This window comes from Hemitrygon akajei, chromosome 17 (assembly GCF_048418815.1).
Source record: "Hemitrygon akajei chromosome 17, sHemAka1.3, whole genome shotgun sequence".
Lineage (NCBI taxonomy): Eukaryota > Metazoa > Chordata > Chondrichthyes > Myliobatiformes > Dasyatidae > Hemitrygon > Hemitrygon akajei.
Genome location: NC_133140.1, coordinates 56,500,128 through 56,519,375, shown reverse-complemented (window position 1 = coordinate 56,519,375; position 19,248 = coordinate 56,500,128). Strand labels below are relative to the sequence as shown.

The 19,248-nt window shown below is 40.6% G+C and overlaps 1 protein-coding gene across 10 annotated transcripts in view; it reads right to left on the bottom strand.

Moving 5' to 3' along the window:
- Positions 1 to 19,248, bottom strand: part of znf469 (zinc finger protein 469) — a 465,067-nt gene that overhangs the window by 335,412 nt on the left and 110,407 nt on the right. For 8 of the 10 annotated variants that reach the window (XM_073070180.1, XM_073070183.1, XM_073070187.1 and 5 more), the window contains one exon: positions 5,799 to 5,891. The gene's annotated coding sequence lies outside the window, so the exon portion shown is untranslated. Of the gene's footprint in view, positions 1 to 5,798; positions 5,892 to 7,985; positions 8,068 to 19,248 lie in introns of those variants that run through there. The other 2 variants (XM_073070185.1, XM_073070188.1) reach the window with 1 other exon arrangement.

Sequence of the window (19,248 nt, the reverse complement as noted above, 5' to 3'; positions counted from 1 at the left end):
TCTAAAAGCATAGTTGATGCAATTTTGCCATGCCATTCCTCACCAGTCTCGCAATAAGGATCAACTGCTGGACATCCAAAGAAAAACCCCTGGATAATTTTACCTTTCCTTGATTTTGCAATGAAATGGCCAGATGCAATACTTGCAATACAACTGAGAGATGTTCAGTTTCGCACTTGCTAAAGTAAAGAAACACAAAGAAGAGTAGGGTGTGATCGTGATCACTAACTCTGTTTTGAAGACAGGGCTCAAAGTACACTGACAGTGCTGTTTCATGAAGTAACAGCATTCAACAAAAAACACTACTTTGAAATTTGGACTTTTAAACTGCCCAAAATTGTACTTTTTTCCCCCCAAGTTATCACCTGTAACTGCTCCGATTTGAAAATCATGAACTCAAGGATGGGGCAGCATTCAATTCACGCAGAGTACAGATTCCAATATTTGAGAAATGCACCATTGTTTCGATGTTTTCAGATTTTTGTTGTTTAATGGCTGTCATAAAATGGTATCGGGAGATCCAAATATAATGACATCAGAGCAATTTTCTCAGGGATACCCAGAAACAATGATTGAATTTAATTCTGCCAATCAAAACATTAAACAGGCAGATAACTTTAAAAACTGACAAAATTGGGCTCTCCTTCATTTTCAATTTTAACCTGCTCTTCATGAAAAGTAGAAAGGATGTTTATCCTTCAGAAACCAGGTTTTTGTTTGCATGCATATTTCACATTCTAATGACAATACCACAGTTAGACTATTGCTTTAACTTGTGATTCAAGAGTTCTTCATTTGATCCCAAGGAGAAATGATAGGTTTCCATTGCTGTCTGCCTTGCTTCCATCCTGAACCACGAAAAATTCCTCCTTTCGGTGGGAAGTTCCTTTAGCTTCAGCTAACAATATTTAATTTGTCCAGATTCTTCATCCACTTGAAATTTTCTGATAGTTTCAAGTGGGGAAATGGACTGCTTTTCAAACACGAGCACTGAAAGTGAATGGGCATACAAAGCCCATAAGCTCAAATCAGTTGAGGGTCACACTGACAAAGTTGCAGAGATTTGGCACTTGGTTCTGCTTTCAACCTATCTGAGTCCTGGAAGAGTTAAATTTGTGGCTACTTATCTTTCTATCATTACTGACCACTAACTTTCACTATTGAACCTTATTTTTATTTAAATAATTGTATTTTATTGACTATTGATTTTATTTAAATTAAACATATAGAACTGGAAATTCAAAATCACAATAAAAACTAAAGGGATTTTGAAAAATTGCAACATAGTCAAAAGACCCCATCAGACCTGGAGATTGTCTTGCCTGCCCTCTTCTATCGGGCAGACAATACAAAAGTCTGAAGGGACATATCACCATGTTCAAAGACAGCTTCTAACCCATTGTTAAGAGAACTTAACAGTTCCCTAGTACGAGAAGATGGACTTTTGACCTCACAATCTATCTTGTTATGATTGTGCACTTACTGTCTACCTGCTCTGCACTTTCTCTGTAACTATTGTGTTTTATTCTGCTTTCTGTTCTTGTTTGACATTGTGCTATCTCAATGCACTGTCTAATGATTTGATCTATGTGAACAGTATGCAAGATAAGTTTTTCACTGTACCTCAGTATATATGACAATAATAAAACAATTCCAGTTATGGAAATACAATCAGAAGGATGACAGCAGTTCAAATGTGGATGCATCACTATCTTCTCATGGGTAGCTATGAATGGACAATTCAGTAATGCCAACAGCCCAAATTGTGAATTAAACAAATCTTACGTTTGATACAGATGTTGAAAAGAGAAACGTCACTGCAGGAATATCACAGAAATGAAATACTGCAGGAAGAATAGAGACCAACTTCAAGGAACAAAGAAACAGATAACCCCAACAGAACTTGTGTATTTTATTGAATTCCCACTGAAGAGATTGTCAGTTCCTCGCTTTGTTTGAGAATGTATTGAGTGTATTCTTCCTATCCATACCCCTCAATCCTGAATACCTCTACCAACAGGGTTTACACTAGTAGCCCATCCTCTCATTCTGATATTCTTACCTTCTATCTCTGAAGTGCCAGTGAAACAAAGCTTAAAACCAGTTAGGGTGATGAAGATGGAAAATGTGGAATAAAACCAGCAAAAGGTTTTTAAAAGAAAGTTATACAGAAGAAATTAGAAAGACTATGAAAATCCAAAGAAAGGCGACAGAGAAATGTTTTTACATGGTCTGCAGAGCAAGGCTTGAAGCTCTACCATCAAGAGCTTTCTCCTAATTGGGCCCAAAATCTTTGATACCAATCTTGCTTAAATGATTATGCAGAAGTTATACCAATTACTTTCTGAGGATCTCATAAGCAAGAGAATATCTGACCATTTTGATGCAGAATTCAACCACAGCCTCTAATTCCATTAATCTAATCTAATTTGTACTACTTTCAATGATTATAAGATTAGAACTTTTTGCTAAAAAGTGTTCTTATTACAAATGTGCTACGGTCACACACCAATTAAAATTGGTAAATTAGTTGACAGTCACATGTACTGAGCCACTGTGAAAAGCTATTCTGCACGTGATCCATACAGATCATTTCATCACATCAGTGCATCAGACAGTCCAAAGGAAAACAATTACAGAATGAAGTGTGACAGTTTCAGATAAATTACAGTGCAGGCAAAGAATCAAATGCAAGATTATAATGAGGTAAATTAAGAGGTCAAGAAACCATTGTATCTTGCTAGGGATCGTTGAACATTCTTAAAATGGTACGACAGAAGGTGCCCTTCAGCCTGCTGATACGTACATTGAGGCTTTTGCATCTTTTGCCTGATGGGATGGGGGAGAAGAGAGAATGTCCAGGATGGGTGAGGGGATGTGGTATTTCATATGTTGGCAGCGATAAATACAGACTCTGTCAATGGAGTGGAGATTGGTTTCTGTTACGTTCTGAACTATGTCCACAACTCTCTGCAGTTTTTTGCTTTGACCATATTTTGACATAACAACCTTTGCAAGTGCATTCCATAATTCTTCCTGTGAGGTGGTCGGTTGAAAATGTCTCAACTTGGTTTTAGCAGAGAGAACTCTTGCTTCAATAATTACTAAAATAACTTGCATTGTAGCTTAACTTTTACAATATTGTTACAGCGTGGATAGAGACTCAGCTTTACTACTTGTAACAGTGATTCAATCTGATCCTTTTTCAAACACTTTACCCTCAGCAAAACATTTTATCTTTCAAATTCTGTTCCAATTCTTCCCAAAAACTGAATGTTCATCCACCATCTTTTCATATAGTGCATAACAGAAGGTTAATCTATGGCTGAAAATGTTTGCCTTTCAAATTTGCCCAGTGCTGAACATCCACAAGCTATAGAGTAAAGAGGCAAAGAAGCTTTGCATAAACTAGACAGTCAGGAGGAACAAATAATCACTGTAGATATATTCTGAGGAGGATGTTAGCATTATGGAAACTGTCCAAGACAGATAAAAGAACAAGAAAACTGCAGAAATAAACTAAAGAGACTAGAGAGGAAACATATGCTCCATAAAATTAAATCTGAGAAAAGCAATACCATAGTCATTATTTATTGCACAATCTGCTTGTGAAAATCTATGCATCAGAGGTTAATTTAGGATGGGCAATACCCCACATGATTTGTTATAGAGCTCTTGGTCCTCACAGGTACACAACTCTCACTGGTCACTGTTGTTCTGGGAACTTTTACTAACATTCTACCGATAAGAAACTGCCCACAGCTCAGTTTGGTGAGGCTGTCTATAAGGACTAGTTTTGGACAGGCTACAGCAAACAATGCAGTCAGTTTGCACTGAGGAGTGGGTCTCAAAGCATCTGGCAAATACAGGCCTTTCCTTGAGACTAACAGCAGCTGTTTTCTGTAATTTCAAACCTCTCAGATCTGAGGTGATGGAAACAGTCTCCTGTCTCCTTGTTTGGCTGGATTATTCCCTTTCACCCAGAGATTTTTTGATGATAATTTTTTAAATCACTGGTCGAACATGTGCTTGCTTAAACATCCATGTGAGTTGCACAAGTAACTGAAGTTACCAGGAAGAGCAAGCTTATCTGAAATATAAATTACATTAGTTCCTGATATTTATGAATACGTAGCTTAGAAGTTAAAGTTATCATCCAGTCATTTATAGTCAAAATTGTAGTTAGCAAACATTTGCATTTTAGTACGATAATGTCCTTCACTTCCATTTTGAACTAATACCCTCTCTTTCATCATTTTCTCTGAACACTGAACAATGTGGAATGCATGAAAAAGGTAAATTTCATTTGTTTTGCACAAGACATTCTCCACAAATCAAAGTCTGCACAATCTATAGTTAAATTTAATGCAGTTAATGTGCTGATCACTGGGATAAATAAAATTCTTTACACCAAATGGATTATTACTCATTCTCTGAGACGGATTCAAAATGGACATAAATTTGAAATCAGAATCTTCATTATGAAGAGCACAGTTTTAAACTATAGTTATAATGCATCACACTGAGTGAAAACGTATTTTCTAACAGCCATAACAATAATATATTGGAGGAGAACTATGTTCTTAATCTACTGGGCTTTACTAGACCCTCTTGAAAAATGTCAATGGAAGAACACAAAGTTGCTTATCTTTTAAAATTCATTTTCCATGTTAAGATGAACCCTTGTATTTCATGTAGCAGTTTTAAAAATAAACACTAAGTGTCATAAATTGTCAATGCTTATTAATGTAGGATTTAGTGAATAATAAAGGCTGGTTGGGAGACAATAATTGCACATGACAGACTCAGTCATTTTGATTTTGAAGGAGGTACAATGATAGCTCCAGGTATAGTCTGCATTCCAAGATTTTTATCCGGAATTAGAGTTGGAAAAAAAAAGACCTTATTCAGTTAATGCCCTAAAAACCTGGCCTGGCCTGGCAAATCCAGCACTTCACACATCCGCAAGATCATTCAACTTAATGAAGCCAGTTCAGTCAGTTTAAACTGTACAAAACTAAAGTACATGCTACTATTGGCTCAATAAATAGAGCTGTTTACCAATCAGTAAGTGTCAGAAGAACATGCAGTATATTTTCACAATCCAAACACCATAGAGGAAGCCAACATTTACTTTTAAAAGTGCGCTTAAGAACTATCTCAATGGACTAGAATTAGAGAGATTATTCTTATTATTGAAGCATTAATAACTTTTTAAAAAATTACTGTTTCCACTTGAATTTGAAGAAAAGGGTTAGAATTAAAGCACTGCAATGTCATCATTATACTTATCAGACATAAAAAGCTGCAGCATTGTAATTGTTTACATACTGAAAAGCCAAAATCATACCATTTTGATGAGTTTCATAGAACTGCCTTGCCAATTAGGAGTTTAATACTTCAATTTAGGTTCTTTTTGGCCAGTAAGTGAAATGTACTGAAAGTTCTTTGCTGCAGTACACTCACTGAAATCTTTTTTTAAAGACCAACAGTGAAACAGATGAATAAGATCTTCTGCATTTTAACAGAATAGTACAAACAACACTGCTCATTGCCACAAAGTTCACTGCAATACAGTATGACATCACAATGCAAAAAACAGAAATACTTCAGACCTGTTCCATTAAGCAATTTTCATTTTTTCCCCCAAAAGCAGAAAGGATTGCCAAGCTTAGCTAACTGTTTACAGCCGAACATACTCTCAGGATTTATAGACCATACCGTAGTAGTTTTAAAATGTTTCCTGTTCAGAGTAATCAGTAGTTTAAAACTGAAAAAAAAGCAATACACTTACTTACCTCACAGTTAGCCGGCTGGATGTGAGAGATGCATTTCTGTTTTGGGAATGTATGAGCTAGCAGGACTCGTGCCCTCCACAGCCTTTCAGCAGTCTGTGAAAAAGAAGTCTACATTAGTGACCACAACCACAAGAATGAAGCTCACGCCCCCGGCTCTGCAGCCAAAAGCACAGGATTTTGCATGGAAGTGGAAGCCAAGCTGAGACAACTTGATTTATCTGCTTCAAATCCAGGCCAAATCTTGGCAACAAACTGAGAAATGACTTGCAGCCCATGGTAAATGTATATTCTTGCCAAATACCAACTGCAGCTTTAATCATCTCTCCAGGGAAGATTTTAAATTTTAAAAAACCAAACGTGTGATTGAAGTTATTAAATGACAAAGTCATACAACTTGATTAAATAAGGAAACATCAGATTTGTTGATATTTCAGCCCCTCACTTCACCACCCAAGTGATTTTTCATCATTTTATTCATGCCAGTTATGAGTATGGCATGTCCCTCTCTAAAATGACATTCTATAAGCAATAAGTCACATTTTATCAATGTTGCTTTAAAGTAAATGTGAATGGTCATTCTGGACATAGCCAGGAAGTAATTTTAGACCATTATCCCAGATCTCTTGCAAATATATTGCCAAGCATTGGCTTTGGCTCACATATTTCACTCACTTCAAGCAATATACACTTTATTTATTTTTTCCAAATGCCTGGCTTAAATGCAAGAAAACTGACAAATACTTGGACTATCAGCAACTGGTAAAAGTCAAACATCTACATTGTTACCTTAATTTACCAATAACCTCACAATTCCATGCCGCACCTGCAACACTAATCCAAAAACAGTAACAAGAAGTATAGCATCTTCCACGACAGTAGCAGCTTCCAGGAAGATGGCAGAGCGTTCAGTCGTATTGGCTTCTACGTAGTCAACAAAGGTGCTACTGTTCTACTAAATGTACCTTTAATGATTGCAAGATCCTGTTATATACATTAAGAACTTAAAATACTGCAGGTCTACACCACTAGGGAGTTGCTCGCTGGTGGAGAAAATGAAGGAGCTGCACAACGTGCTGCCGCTCAAGTCAATGGAGGCCTACAGTCTAATAGTCAGTGGCCACCTTGGTCACTTTCCTCGTGATTGCAAGACCCTTTTGAACATTACTAATCTGGTACGCTGCAAGTTCGACTGCCTGATTCATTGGCTGAGAGCAGGGGAGGATGGCAGGGGACCATCGTAGCAAAGACAAGGTCTCAAGCCACAGTGATGCCTGTTTACAGCCTCCAGGGGAGAGCCGTCGAAGCAAGTGCGCTCCACCAAGGGCAGTGTGGTGCAGCATCCAGGATGGAGTCGGTGCCGCTCTCTCGATGTTTGCTGGGCAGAAGACAAGCTCTCCTGAAGTCGACTTCAGATCTCGGCAGCCCTCGACAGACTCAGAGCCTCGAGCCACGGGGTTGCCAGATTCCAGTCACCAGGAGCACCGTAGCATCACATCCAGGCTGGAATCAGTGCTGCCCTCCACAGTGTTTGCTCAGCACAAGATTAGCTCTATTGGGGTTGACAGTGGATCAATGGCTCGAGTTTTGGACTCTTTTATTGTGTGGTTGTGATTCCGTTTGTGCTTGCTATCTTGTGTGTGCTTTGTGCTGTGTGTGACTATTGGTACTACGTTTTGCACCTTGACCCCACAGTAACGCTGTTTTGTTTGGCTGTATTCATAAGGACTCATGTATGGTTGAATGACTTGAATAGAACTGAAGTACAACTAATGCAAGCACATATTATGAAAGAGACTGATTGCTTCCCCTAAAACACACACAGAATCCCCCCCGTTCCTTATAATAAATAATAACATCTTTGCTCCATCTAGATTTGCAGGTAAATGATCCAAGTCTCAACAATAATTCTTCACATCTGAAATTCAGAACTTTTCAGCTACAGGCAGAATTCTTTCGTAGGGGGAGGGAAACCTTAAGATGAAAGTGCTCTTTAAAATCCAGTACAACATGACTGAAATATGCAGGTTCCTTAGATATTGTTCATATGTTCACATAGACAGTAAACACTTTACTTCCCGACTCATCAATTGTGTACTATTCCTCGGATGATCAAATGAACAGATGCCTAAATAAAAAGGTCAATATAAGCTCCAGCACTGATGTAGCAAATGTGCCATGTTTACTCACCATTTCGGGGAAGATTAAAAGGGAAGTAAGGTTGCCTGGACGAGCACAGCCAGCCTACAGCCAAGGGGTAGAATCAATGGACCATCTATTCTCAAATAGACTTTCATACAAAGATGATTTATTTTTTAGTCTTAGAGGTGCTGAGGTCTGCCATACAATAGTGTTGTCTCCTTTTTCATGTCTGGTACATTCAAAATAAATAGACTGAACACATTCCAAACTTTCCAGTAGCCAGTGTAAATTATACGTCCAAAAAGAAAGAATTCCAAGCAAAATGAACAGTATAAACACACTTAATGTCCGTCGAGAAATGATTTTAAGTTCAAACAAATATACTTCATTTTGAACAAATGTTCTGGAAATATGCTAAAGCAAACATGAGGCGTAATTGTCCAAAAGTGAAAGGAGACTGAGGGCTGCGTGTGTCTCTGTCTACAGAGTGTTATGGGCTTCCATCACTAAAACGGCCCCTGAATCATGGTGCTGCTCACCCAGGGAATCCTGCTAATGAAAGAGAAACAGAAGTGCTTGCAAGCATAAGCATGGGGTGTGGTAATTCAAGAAGTCAAAGCTTTGAGCAATGAATAAAGTCTTTCACTGAAGTCCAGTAACGGCAGTAGCATGCGAGTGTGTGGAATTTAAAGCCCCCCTCTGGGGTATGCAGCAAAGCAGACTGAAGTAGATCTGAACGCCAACTTTTTCCTTACTTTACAGGTATTCATTGACATAAATCGACACGCAACTACCATTTGTCAAATTTTATATCATGCTTTGCGAAGATAATGCAATTATTCAAAAATATAAGCCCTATTGGTTTAAAAGAAAACAACAGAAAATATAGCAACAAAAACTCAGGGATGGAAGTACTTGTCTTTCTGTTAAAAAGTACCACTTGCCTTTCTCATATTAATCATCGCACTTCATGCTTTAGTTTCTAATTTCCCAATCACTGCTGACGCAGAATAAAACATGCAAAATGCTGGAGAACTCAGCAGGTTCTGATGAAGGGTCTCAGCCCAAAACACTGACTCTTTATTCCTCTCCATAGATTCTGCTTGATTTGCCGAGTTCCTCCGTCATTTTGTGTACATTGGATTTCTAGCAAATGCAGATTCTATTGCATTTATGAGATGCAGGATTGGGAGCATGTTGGTGAAAAGGAAAACTGTTGTTTGGTTATCAAGGTGCTAACAATCAGAACAGAGCTCTTCACTCCCGAATGTTCATTCCTTCTCTTGTGCAAGGGAGCTGGTTCTACTGAACCTGCTTTCACATTTTGGACTCATTATAAACATTAGAAGACAGGCAAAGTACATTGCCCGATATAGATCTGATGCAGATATGGACAGAGAAATGGCAGATGGAATTTAAGCTGTCCAAATGTGAAGTGTTGCACTTTGGTAGGTCAAATGTAAAGAGACCGTACACTGTTAAGGGTCCAAGATCATAGCTCCCCGAAAGTAGCTACACAGGCTGTGTATCGGTTATTTGAAATAAAACAAAACCGTTCAGAGACTAAGCACAGAGGTTGACACGCTTCAAAATCGCGAAGTCTAAGAAAGTACATTCAATCCTTTATCACAAACTAACAAAGACGAACAAACTTATAGAGAAAAATATATTGAGACTAGAACTAGTGATATAATGAAAGAAGCAGTCTAAAACGATATAACATTCTAAGCATTAGTGGTCAATAAAAACAAAATCACCCCAGGCCCACTCCCTGGCTCTAACAAGACTAAAATGAACTTAAGACAAAGCATGAATATGTAACTAAACTCAATCACTTATACCGCGCCCTGATCCACATGACAAATTGCTGTGACCCCTAATAAGTGCGTAACACCAGATACAAAACAGACAGACAGAAAATAGATACATTGCTCCTACATTCCAGCCCCTTATTATTATACTACAATAATTACAACTACACACTACTAAAAATAGGAGACATGAAATCTTCAAGGATAAACATCTTAGCATCTGTACAAATGTCCTCTCTGTTCTTTCTTCTTCCAGTTAAGTCATGTAACAGTCATTTGGACATTAGGTGACCAGAACTTAGCCCAGTACAGAGTGATCTTACCACACTTTCTGTCCAGTAGGTCAAGTCAAAGTCATGAAACTTCTGGAGCTGTATCTCCTCAAACCTCTACCTCCTGTAGAAGACAGAGCTTGACTATAGGTCTGTCCAGACAACTGGTCTTGGTCTTGAGGTGCACCTGCCACACAAACCCTCTTTTGTCTGGAAAGACATGAATCATTCGTCCCATGATCCATGAGTTTCATGGTGCTGTATTATCAGCTAAAAACACAATGTCTACTGGGAGGAAATTATGTTTTATACCTGACAATTTCTGAGGTTCATGTAACTGTAGTAAATACTCCTTGACCCACCATTTCCAAAACAACTTTGACATGTACTGGACTTGCTTCCATCTACAATGAGCTTAAATGTCTTTGTTTTGGAATGCACGTGGTGGAAAGGATGGTGATAGCTTCAGAAGCAACAGATAGTTGAGTGTTAGTGCTTCCAAATCATTAGGATGAGATGATGCTTTAATAATTGGATGACCATTGATAGCAGCCTCTACTTCACAAAGGATTGTGAGGAAACCTTCTTTGTCACAATTCTGTACCTTCATGGTGGAATTGAGGATCTTTTGTGCAAATTTGATCAACCTCTCTCATGTTTCTCCATGATGTGAACCAGGTGGGGGGGGGGGGTTAAAAATCCATTTAATTGATTTCTGAAAACTTGAGAATTCATCTAGAAATCTCTTTCTTTGGAAAAACCCACTGATCTCCATTTCAGCCTTTCGAAGCCCCTTCGCTGAAAGACAACCTCAGCCAATATGAGATCTCCCTCTCCCTCTCATCCAAGTCAGACTGAGCAAGAGCAATGCTCAATTGCTTCCTCTTCCGATGAAGAAACAAGCTCAGATTCTTAAATCTAAGAATCTGGACCACTGTCTTCCTCAAATGGGTCCAAGATGAGAGTAATATACATATTACCACGTCCATCTCCTCTTCAATCTACATGGCATTCATTGTAACGCTCCTCTTGGCTTCCAGATCATCTAGCATAAGTTCTCCAGAACACATTGGGATTCACAGATCACTCTCTTTCAGACTGAAGAAGATACTAAGGCCCTGACACCCAGCTCTCAATCTTCAGTAATGCTTTCACCCTCAATTCTCTAGAAGCCACATCTGCTGGGTTGTCTGAAGTGTTTACATACCTCCACCGAGATGCTTGTGAGACCTTACGGATTTCTGAAACTCTGTTTGCAATGCAGGTTCAGAATCTGGAAGTTTCATTCTTGATATATTTCAGCACAGAGGTACAATCAGTCCGAAAGACTGAGTTCTGAAACTGCATATGCAGCTCCTTCCCCCATCGCAGTGGCAGTGAGATCCATACGAGGGATTGAAACCGACTTCAAAGGAGCTATCCTAGGTAAAGGCAATGTCTACTTGAGAACATGTATTGTACAACAATAGGTAGGTCACTGCTCCATAGCCATCTTCACTTGTGTCTGTAAAGTAGTGTATCAGTGCAGCAGTAACTTCTCCAAAATCCAGAGCTTCTCACATCTTACAACCTTGAAGTCTTCCATCTGGCAGTGCTCTTCCTGCCAACTGTCCACTCATGAGCAACTGATGAGTACAGTAAACAAGGCAGATGCTGTGGTCAAAGCAACACATACAACACGCTGGAGGAACTCAGCAGGTCGGACAGCATCCGTGGAAATGAGCAGTCAATGTTTCGGGCCGAGACCCTTTGTTAGGGCTGAAGAGGGAGGGGTCGGGGCCCCATAAAGAAGGTGGGGGGAGGGTGGGAAGGAAAAGGCTGGTAGGTGCCAGGTGAAAAACCAATCAGAGGAAAGATCAAGGGGTGGGGGAGGGGATAGGCAGGAAAGGTGAAGAAGGAATGTAAGGGGAAAGCACTATGTGTAGTAGAAGAAGGCAGAATTGTGAGAGAGATGATAGGCAGCTGGAGGAGGAGGCAGAGTGAAAGTGGGATGGGGGAAGGGAGAGGGAGGGAATTACTGAAGTTGGAGAATTCCATGTTCATGCCAAGGGGCTGGAGACTACCCAGACGGTTTATGAGGTGTTGCTCCTCCAACCTGAGTTTGGCCACATCATGGCAGTAGAGGAGGCCATGTATGGACATATCCGAATGGGAATGTGAAGCAGAGTTGAAGTGGGTGGCAACCGGGAAATCCTGTCTGTTGTGGCAAACGAAGCAGAGGTGCTCAACAAAGCTGTCCCCCAATCTGCGCCGGGTCTCACTGATGTAGAGGAAGCCGCACCAGGAGACCCAGATGCAATAGATTACCCCAACAGACTCACAAGTGAAGTGTTGCCTCACTTGGAAGGACTGTTTGAGGCCCTGAATGGTGGTAAGAGAGGAGGTATAGGGACAAGTATAGCACTTACGCTTGCAGGGATAAGTGCCAGGTGGGAAATCTGTGGGGAGGGATGTGTGGACCAGGCAGTTGTGGAGGGAACAATCCCTCTGGAAAGTGGAGAGGGGTAGGGAAGGAAAGATGAGCTTAGTGGTGGGGTCCTGTTGAAGGTGGCGGAAGTTGTGGAGGATAATATGCTGGTGGGGTGGTAGGTGAGGACAAGGGGAACATGGTCCCTGTTGTGGTGATGGGAGAATGGGATGAGGGCCAAAGTGCGGAAAAAAGAAGTAGATACAGGTGAGGACATAATTGATGACAGTGGAAGGGAAACCACCATCCTTAAAGAAAAGGGACATTTGAGATGTCCTGGAATGGAAAGCCTCATCCTGGGAGCAGATGCGATGGAGACAGAGGAACTAGGAATAGGGAATTGCAATTTTGCATTTGGCAGGGTGGGAAGAGGTATATGCTGATACAGTGTCATCCCTGCCAAGCCATTTCTTACATAGATCTTGTAGGATTTTTTTTTTTTGCAGATAGTACCACAGGACTCAAGATTTCTAAAGGATCATAGATGCAACTAACTACAGAGAGGATCCCCTTCTGCCTGGTAGACTATCCTGGATCGTGATCTTAAACATAAAAGTATCAGATTGAATGCATCATTGCACACCTAGTACTTTGTCCACCAAAGGTATATCTTGATCCAAATTCTTCACATCTTCTACTCTTTGCTCCTCTACTATCACAGCTAGCACGCTACATCTGTTGCTTATCCACTCTGAAAGCCACCGATGGAGGGACACTGATTCTTCCTCAGAGGACACTGATGAAAGGTCACCATCAACAAAGAAGCAATGCAAAACCTTATCCACCGTATTGCAGCTGAACTACTCTTCATTGCCTTCTGTGCATTTCCTAAGGGCAAAGTTGGCACAGCTTGGTGATGAAATTGCTCCAAAGAAATGTACCACCATTCTAAAGTCCACCATATCTTGGTTGAGGTTACATCAGGTCACCAGAGAGACCTCAGCAGATCTGCATCTTCTGCTGGTATTTTAACTTGATGAAACATTGATTCAATATCCGCCACGGTCTCCACTGGTTTTTTCTGAATCTGGTTATGATCCCAGTCAGTGAACAAGAAAGATCTGGCCCCTGTAAAAGCTGAGCATTAAGTTATATTCCCTAAAAAGGCACCCCCCACAGTCAAACACAACATGAAGTTTCCTTTTTTCTGGGATGGTAAACAGCACGTGGAGCATACAAGACTTTCCCATTGATGCATTCCAGATCCTCTGCTGGCACTCTTTCAGCATAACCTTTGGAGATGACCTTCTTCATTCAAGCTGTGTAGTCAGTGTGAAATGAAAACTCCCTCTTAAACCTCTTCAAGATTTAGAGCATGCTGATCTGCAATTTTCTTGTTATTTGGCATGTTCATCTCCTTCTTTCTCAAAGGTAAATGGACCTGCCGAATTTGCAAACAACTCCATGAACTTGTGGTCTTCTCTTGACAAACTAGGTTGATCATCCTGACTGCATTCAGAGAAGTCTGCCTTAAACAGGTGCTAGCAAAGCTCATACAAGTTCAAAACTGAGACCTTATTTACTGTCAGCTCTGGCTGTGTACAGTTTCTTCCATCACCATTATCTCTTTTCAGTTCAATCCACCATTGTTCTAATGTTACAATGTCCATCATTAACACTGCAAATCACTAGCAATGGCTCCAATGCTTTAGGCACATTTTCCCCTATCAGCAGCTCAATTCCTGGATGAATCCCTGTTAAACAGATATGTCTCATGTGAGACCATCCCTGGAAATCCCTCTGACATGGAATGTTCCCTTTGTTGACAGGCATACTTTCCTGTGTATAGATGTTAGGTACTTCACATTAGTTTTCACCATCTAAACCAGCCACTTCCAATCCTGAAACAACGTAACTACTTATGACCTTCTCTTGAACAATGCTGTGCGAAAGAATGCGTGTCCTTTTTCCTGTGAAGTTGAGCTTGTTCACAAGGCCCACTGTGCAGAGCTCTGCTGTACTTCGTTGATCTAGGAAAGCACAAGTAACCGCTGCATCGTTACCCTTCTCATACTTCATTGGTATTAGAACTAAAGTAAGTTTACAATCAGGATCACCAGTCCCTGTAAGGCCATTAGGTTCCAGGGCACTGTTCACTGTTGTGTCTGATTCTTTCATGGCTTGTTTTGATTCTGCACTCTTTTCATTAGAGTGAATATGAAGTGTGCTGGGATACTTGCTGCTGCATAACTTCCTGAAAGACACGTTCTGCAACCCTTCCTCATGTGTCCCATGCACAAATAGCTAAAGCAGCCATATTTTTCTCTAGTGCTGCAATCCTCACCATGAGCCCTGTTCTCCAGCTGAGGGTACAAATCTAATGTACGTTCACCCTCACAGAACAGACACGCCCCTTTAGTGACCAGCCCACTTTACTTCCATTATTTCCAGGTTCAGTTTCAGCTTTACCTCTCACAGTGCTGGCAAGGTGGCTTCCTTTAGCCTTAGAAGCAAGTTGAGGTAATTGCAGGCGATGTAGCATCCTGTATGTCCCCAAACACCAGGTCTGTAGCAATATTTACTTGCCTTTCAATAAAATCAACAATGTCGATGGAAGTAATCTTACACTTGTACCTATCTTGCAGCTCAGAGACCACTGTTCTCCATTTATCCCGAAGCACTTGGGGCAACTTCTTTACGACAACAGACACATTGGCAGGCAAGTCCAGCTCCCCCATGTACTGCACTTCTTCCATGGCATTGCAACAGCCTCAAATAAAAAGACTGAAGTCTTGAAGAGTGTTCATGTTTCAGATTTGATAGGTACCCAAAAAAAAACCAGCCTTTGCAATTTTCTGTTCAATACCAAAACATTCCTGTACTAAAGGCTTGGCCTTTAGAAATCCTTTCTTAGTGTCAACGTGCTACTAACTTCTGACTAGTTGTCCAAGGTGACCTCCAGAGTACTGGTCAAGGAAACAGAGGCAGTGACCCCCCCCCCCCCCCCCCCCATAGTTTCAAACTATTCTCAAAAGCACTCATGGATGTATGATACTGCAATGGATCCCCATTGAAGACTTGAATCATATTTTAGGCAAAGCTGAATAGAGTTGTTGTTGAATCAATGGCTGTTATTTCATTTTGCTTCCTCCTAATATCAATAGTACCATTCAGACTTAAAACAGGACCTAAAACCTAAGAGTGTTTCGATGCAGCAAGTTAATATCCCCACAAGTCCTTTGAGTTGTTTAGGTTCAGAGACCTGAGTACAGGCAAAGAGCAAAGACCCTAAACTACCTCTTAGGGGTCTAACTCATGTTTCACAGGCACTTGAGGAACAAATGATTCAACATTGACAGTGAGTGTGTTGGGTTTTCTCTGCACCTTCAGAATATAGGAATTCACACCATCGGACTGTCACGCTGGACCACTTTTAGCACCCGCCTCACTTGAAACCCTTAGCACACTATCCTTGGTCATCTGTGCAGTAACTTCTTCCGACAATGCAAGCTACTCCTTCCTTTCCCATAGGTTTCCCCCTTGCTCTTCCATAGCATGTTTGTCCTTCAATAATTTTTGCCCAGCGAATAATGCAGCTAAATAGCCACCATTTCAATGCATGCAGCAAAAGGTAGATACAGAAGATATTCTGCCTGCAGCAGAACACAGAGTATAGACATTTGACACACTGTCACTCAGGTTTACATTATCCTGTGGGTTCTCTGCTATAGGCATATTCAAGACGTACCTTAGAATTTGAGAAACATTTTCAGTTGTTTCAACAATATGACCTTCAATACAACATGTTTGGTTCAACCTTTGTTTAACATCCTCTATGAATGTACTAGAAAAGCACCCAATGTTTGAAAAACATACATTTTGCTTGTCTTGCTCAACCTTGGGAAGTAGTGACAACAGCACGTGATGTTGCTTAGCAACAGCTTCACAGAGATTGGTCAAGTCCTCAAGATAATATTGCACTTTAAAGGCATTTTCCTTATTTCCCATAAGCTCCTTAATGGATGGTATTGAACCTTTAATTTTGTTCACATTTGTCTTATATTCCTTTTGAAGACTTTCAATTCTATTCACAAAACCTTTCAAAGTAAGTTTAATTTCTCTTTTTCCAGCCCCAATATGAGGGTTGCTGACATCAGTTCTATGCTACAATTCTTTTTTTTTAATTATTGCACCACTCGCAATTAACTCTTTGTTCACCCACAGCACCGATGATATTCCAATTCAATAAACATAGTCAACAAACTATCTGCGCATCCACATTGCTTAAACCAGACCAAACTAACAACCTTCAGTTCAAACATCAGCCACCGATGTATTTCAACATTTCAAATACATGAAAACACCAGGCAAACACCATACGATCGAGTGTGGTCCCCAATGGACCATTCAAAACTGTGTTCAAACTAGAAGCACACAGCACGAATCAACAAAAAGTTTGTTACTTGTCGTGAGCTGCTCTGGCTTCACAGTGTTATATTCGCAATTTTGCCAACAGGCCTCTGGCAATCCTTAGACGTAGGCCAGTGTTCATTTGGTATAACTTTTTCTTGTTGACAAAAATGTAGTGGTCACTTGAAATCGAATCAAAACCGCTTAGAGACAAAGCATTGAGATTGATACTATATAACCCACTTCAAGATAACGAAGGTCTAAGTCAAAGAAAGTATATTCAATCCTTTGTTACAAACAAGCAAAGATGAACAATTATATAGTGCTAAAAAACTACAAAACTAAAACTAGCATTATAACAAAATAATAACAATGATAATGATATAACGGTCTCAGTGTTAGAGGTCAACAAAAAAAAAATAACTCCTGACCCACTCCCTGGCCCTAACCAGACTAAAATGAACTTAGACGAAGTGTGAATACGTAACTATACTTGAGGAAATCTGCAGTTGCTGGAAATTCAAGCAACACACACAAAATACTGGTGGAACACAGCAGGCCAGGCAACATCTATAGGAAGAAGCATTGTCGACGTTTCAGGCCGAGACCCTTCGTCAGGACTGTCCTGACGAAGGGTCTCGGCCCAAAACATCGACAGTGCTTCTTCCTATAGATGCTGCCTGGGCTGCTGTGTCCCACCAGCATTTTGTGTGTGTTATGTAACTATACTCATTCGCTTCTACCATGCTCCAATCCACATGACAGATTACCTATAATAAGCACACAACACAAACAGAAAATAGATACATGGCTCCTACAGGTTGATAGTGTGGTTAAGGCTGCATATGGCATGCTTGCCTTTATAAGTCGAGGTATTGAGTTCAAAAGTCAGAAAGTTATGTTGCAGCTTAAAGACTAGTTAGGCTGCATCTGGAGTATTGCATACAGTTCTGGTTGCCCCATCATAGGAAGGATGTCGAGGCTTTAGAGAGGATGCAGAAGAGGTTTACCAGGATGCTGCCTGGCATGGAGGCCATGTGTTATGAGAAGATGTTGGACAAACTCAGGTTGTTTTCTTTGGAGCACAGAACCTGAGGGGAGATCTGACAGAGGATTATAAGGTTATAAGAGGCATAGATAAAGCAGACAGACTGCATCCTTATCCCAGGGTTGAAATGTCTTACACCAGAGGGCATACACTTAAGGTGAAAGGGAGCAAGTTCAAATCAGATGTGGAGACTGGTGGGTGCGTGCAATGTACTGCCTGGGGTAGTGGTAGAGGCTTTAATGACTGAAACTGTTCACAACAAACTGTGGTCCATTGTCACTGACTAAGTTCTCTGCAACACCAGTCTTTGAGAAGAGACTTCTCAACACATCAGTGTGTGAAGTTGTAGTGGAGGCTATAGGAAACGCTTCTGGCCATTTGTGGCTACATCCACCACCACCAAGAAAATTGTGCCCATGAATGGTCTGGCAAAATCTACATGAATCCTCTGCCAGGGCAATGCAGGCCATTCCCAGGGATGGAGAAGTGCTGCTCAGGACGTTTTGGCATCTCAAAAAATGCAGGGTGAGCTGCCTGACATGCTGATCTATCCAAGGCCACAAGACAAAGCTTCAAGCCAACATTTCCATTTTGTCCATGCCTAAATGACCGGCATGTAGCTTCTCCAACACTTTAGGTCTCAGCTTGGTCGATACAACTCCCAATCCCCACATAAGGCAACCTCCATCAAGGACAATTTCATCGCAGTACTGGTAAAAGTGGGCTAACTGTAGTTTCTGCTGCAAATTTTAGCCTTTTTGGGTGCACATGTAGACCTTGAGATGATCCCTTTGGATCACCTCTGCCATAATAGGGAGACTTTCAATTTGCATTAGGGAAGATACATCAAGAGGAATGTTCTCTTTTGTAAATTTTTAGTTATTTCTTTTTCCAAGGGTAAATGGAACAAGCCATCAGCATTCCCATGATTAGCTTTCTCTTGAATTTGATTTTGTAGTGTCCAAGATACAGAGCCCTTTTCAGCATTTGTGCAGCTGCCATTAGTGGAAAACCGTTCTGTATATTGAAAATGGACACTAGGGATTGATGATCAGTAATGAGGATAAACTCTCTCCCATACAAGTACTGGTGCTGAAATCTTTAAACGCTGCAAACTAAAGTCAAAGCTTCTCTGTCAGTCTATGGGAATTTTTCTCTGTAGTGGTAAGGGAATATGATGCAAAGCTATGGGGCGTTCACTGGCATGACTGCACCTGTACCATTAAGCAAGATGTGACAGGCAAGCTTCATTGGATGATATAGATCATAATGTGTGAGGACAGTGTCTGACAACACCATTTCCTTTACTTTTTGGAAAGCCACCTCACACTGCTTTGCCCTTTGCCATTTCTTCCCAACCTGT